Below are 4,663 nucleotides of genomic sequence, written 5' to 3'. Positions count from 1 at the left end.
GCCGTTTCTTGTGCCATCATTTGTACACAGTCACGAGGAACATCCTCTCTTGGATCTTCCTTAAAAAGCACAGTACCTGACCCCTCCTTCAGATCCGAGAGAGGTAACAAAGTTGCTGGGTTCAAAGTAGTACACCTCTGTAAAGAAACATTGGGAGGCATTAACAGTGCACATTGTAACCTGAGATGACGTGCTGCTGAGAGGTGAGCGGGTTGCACTTGATTCAATATAGTATAGACATCATGAGGTGTTAGCACGGTGAGCGGATGATCTAGAACAATGTCTGCAGATTTGTGGAGTAGCAGTCCAACAGCGTGCAGAGCACGTACACAGGATGGTGCACCTCTGGCTACCGCATCCAATCAACCACTAAAATAGGCAACAGGTCTCTGATTGTCACCATGTGATTGAGTTAAAACTCCTGCTGCATGTCTAGCTTGCTCGTGAAGGTACAGAGTAAATGGGAGCTCATAATTAGGTGTACCCAAAGCTCGAGCGGCCAAAATATAGTTTTTGAGAGAATAAAAACAGTCTATTGCCTCTGATGTTAGTACAAAAGGTGTTGGGGTAAGACAGTCATAGAGGGGCTGCATTAAAATAGAGACAGCATGAATCCACTGTCTGCAATAGGAAACAAGTCCATGAAAAGTTCTGAGGGCTGCAACATTACTGGGGACGGTGAATGCCTGTACTGCTAGATTACGTGCATTTGTCAAATGGCGGGCTCCTGGTGTAATGCAATGTCCCAAAAAGGTGAGTGAAGATTTACAAAACTGAAGCTTATCTTTCGACGCCTTGCAGCCAGCGTGATAGAGAAACAACATAAGCGATATAGTTGCGTTATGACATTGTTTCCTGGAGGGGGCACAAATGAGCAGGTCATCGACATATTGCAGAACAACGATATGTGGTTCAGACCATCCCTCCAGTATTTCATGCAGACTTGCAGTGTACATTGTGGGTGAATTCTGGGCACCCTGTGGCAACACTGTCCATGTATATTGACTGCCCTGGAACGTGAAAGCAAACAGGTACTGGCAGTCAGGATGTAATGGTACACTGAAAAATGCATTTGCCAAATCGACCACTGAAAAAACAAAGAGAGTTAGAAGGTATCTGTGAGAGAAGAGTATGCGGGTTGGGCACAACTGGTGTTAGAAGTTCTGTGGCTTTGTTAACCAACCGGAGGTCATGGACCATTCTATATGCGGCTGGTTGTCCTGGCACACTCTTTTTCTTTACTGGGAACAGGGGAATGTTGCAAGGGGACTGGGTTTTGACTAGGACTCCCCTGTGTAGCAATTTTTGGACTTGCTGGGCTATGGCATTCTCCTGAGCCGAGCTAAGGGGATACTGCTTCTGTTGAGGCAAGATGGCTCCTGGTTTTAGATTCACAATTACTGGTTGAACTCTTAACCTACCAACATCTGTGTTATCTGAGGCCCAAAAGTTGTTTGGTACAGCCTGCTCCAATATCAGGGGAAAATCATTTGTCTCTTCTATACTGGCAATATCTAGTGACATAATTTTGCAAAGGGTGCTTGGTTTTAAACCTGGGGTTATGGTGACGGTGCCATCAGGATGATATTCGATATGTGCTTGTAATTGAGACAATACATTGTTTCCCAAAAGGTTACATTGGCCTCGGGGCGATACCATGAGCTGGCTATGTACTGTAGCTCCTTGAATTTGCAGGGGAATTTTTTTTAGTGACAGGGAGCAGGACAGACGGGGAATTGAAAGGGGTGGCAATGACATGATGTGAAAAATCAGTGTCAGTGTATGGCCAATCACCTCGCGTAATTACTGAATTGTCGGCCCCCGTATCTACTTGGAAATCGATTTCATGTCCCCCTGGTAGGTTCACCTGCACTATACAACTGGGAGTTGGGGGTAAGGAGATGAGGGGGTTCATGTGCAAGCTACCCTCATCCTATGGGGGCGTTGTTTGGTTGGCTGGAGGACCCGTACTCTGAGCATCTGGATACGGGTTGGTCCTTTCTAAAATGTCCTGGCATTTTACATCCATAACATAGTCTCTGTCCCCCTCCTGCAGTCTGTCCTCTGCCTCTGTTGTTTCTGGGGTTCGTCTCTACTATATGTATTCTGGCAGCTCTTTTTGCCTGTATTATGTCATGCTGTGCCCCCTGAGCTATCCTGGCCAAATCCTCTGCCTTCACTGATCTCCACTCTGGTCTACTTGCTTTTACCTTTTCTGCAATCTCTTTCTTTAGTCCGTTCAAGAAAGCACTTGCTAATACCCTATCACTAGTCTTATTTTCAGGAATGAACCCCATTTCTCACCAAGTCTTCCTTAGAGCCCAAAAGTAGTTTTTGGGGTCCTTTTCCTTACCCTGAACTCGGTCTTCTAGTGTAACCTGCCTTTCTCCCTGCCTGTCTTTACATGCTTTTACCAATGCTGTTGTGAACAGGACTCCGTCCGCTGCATTATTGAGTTCTGCGGCTTCGGGTCCGGTCCTATTGTCATACTGCTTGTACGTTTCGTCTGTCAACCTATCGTAGCGGGCTTCATCTGCTAATTTTCCCTTAATTACCGCTTGTAAATCCAACCTAGTTGCATTGTACGTATCCAGTATGGTTCTTATCATTCTGGCAAAACCCATCGGGGACTGGGACGGATCTGGCAATTGGGAAATCAACGCCAATTGTTCTGAGGGACTCCACGGTCTATACATTAACATTGTACGGGCTTCTTGACCTGGAACAACTGCGTCCCCCCCCGCTGCTGCTGCTCCCGGCACAACTACCGTCCTCATTGGGAATAGTCTAGCTGGGTGGGGTCTTGGTCCTCCGCATGCCACACAGATATCTACAGTCAAGGGATTCTGCTGTCCACATCTGGGGCAAACCCAGCAATTGGGTTCCTGGGAATTCTGGTACTGGGGTGGGGGTGACGTCGGGGGCAGATAGGGAGGAAAATCTGTCATTCCAGTTTTTGTCACTCTGTAACATCCGTTTCCTAATTCTTCAATTCTTCCTTCAAAATGAGCACATGCATTCATCCATACATCCACTGTCTCCAACAGACCCTTATCTTTTAGCCATCCATGATAGGAGTTAAAGAAGGATTTCCATTTCTCTCCGTTCATCTCTCCATTTTCATTCATTGCCGCCTTACACAATATTTTGTCAATTCCAATCAGTGCCTGTTTCCCTTCTCTGCGTACTACTAAGTCTTTGGCTGTAATGCCTTCTTTGGCATTTTGGTTCCCCATTTTTTTCGGTTCTCCTCACTCAGAGTAGACTCCTCAGTCACTTAGACAATGGGCCACAAAGATTTCTGAACCACGCCACTACTTGCCCTCCAGGACTTATACGCCAACCAGAAAAACAGACCAAAAACACCGATCCCGAGACACACCCACAACACAATCATCGGATCCATACTGTCATTCTTAAGTTTTTCCAAAGGATAGAAGGCAGGACTGACAATTTATCTGAGGGGATTCTACTGGTTCAAAGGGACCTGAGCCAGACAACAATCTGTGAATTACCTGGGAGCCGACCGCTCGGGGGTGAGGGAGTCTCTTCTATGTAGTGATATAATTTAGGTAGAATATAACAGTTATTCTTACCTCAGCGCTGTATATATCACCAACAGAGAGCTTCGCTCGTCCCACGTCTCGGACCGGTCGAGCACCCCTGGGCAGATTAACTCAGGTCCCTGTTCGGGCGCCAGGCTGTCGTCACTGCTTTCTGGTTCTTCTATCCTTTAGTATACAGGCCCGGAGAGAATAAAACACAAGACAGGTAGTATGTGTCAACAGACTAACTTTATTACAAAGCATAGGGTTTATATACACCCTGGAGGCAGAAACGGATTTACCATATATGGTCCGATCATACAATTTAGCTATGCAAACAAAAGCTGGTTTCTGTTCTCGTGACGCCTAGGTTTGTATTTGAAACATTTAATCAGACACATTTAATTAGACACATTTAATCAGACACTTCTGATGACTAGCAAGGACACCTCAGTTTCTTATTGATACAAGGAAGGAACATTTAGTTGTTTTTGACCTAAGGTAACCGTCAGACTTATACAGCATAGATGGGGTCTTTGAACTTGAGGGACCTCATCTTCTGCTATAACAATACTGATCACAAAAACCTGGCATATCTCCAGAATGCCCAAAGACTCAATCCGCGTCAGGCCCGGTGGTCTTTGTTCTTCGCTCACTTCGACTTTATCCTACATTACCGCCGGACGGACAAGAACGTTAAAGCCGACACCTTGTCCCGATCCTTCCTGTCCTCCGATCAAGAGGAGGAGTCTATGCACATCATCGACCCCTCCAAAGTGATGAATGTGGCTCCCTTGGATCTGACTCGTCTCCCACCCAGTAAGACGTTTGTATTGGTTCCGGATCGTGAGAAGGTTCTTCACTGGGGTCATTCATCTAAACTAGCCGGCCATGCCAGTCAGAAGAAGACCTTCCTGCTCATTACCCGGCATTACTGGTGGCCTACCCTGCGCAAGGATGTGGTAGACTTCGTCTCGGCCTGTTCGTCCTGTGCCCGCAACAAAGTTCCCAGACATCTTCCAGCCGGTCGCCTCCTGCCTCTTCCCGTACCTGCTGCCCCGTGGCAACACATTGCTATGGACTTTATTACAGATCTCCCTGTTTCTGCCGGTTGTATG

This window comes from Phyllobates terribilis, unplaced genomic scaffold, assembly GCF_046119375.1.
Source record: "Phyllobates terribilis strain yellow unplaced genomic scaffold, ASM4611937v1 Scaffold_5__5_contigs__length_657084704, whole genome shotgun sequence".
Taxonomy (NCBI): Eukaryota; Metazoa; Chordata; class Amphibia; order Anura; family Dendrobatidae; genus Phyllobates; species Phyllobates terribilis.
The sequence above is the reverse complement of the archived record's forward strand: the minus strand, read 5'-3'. Positions refer to the sequence as shown.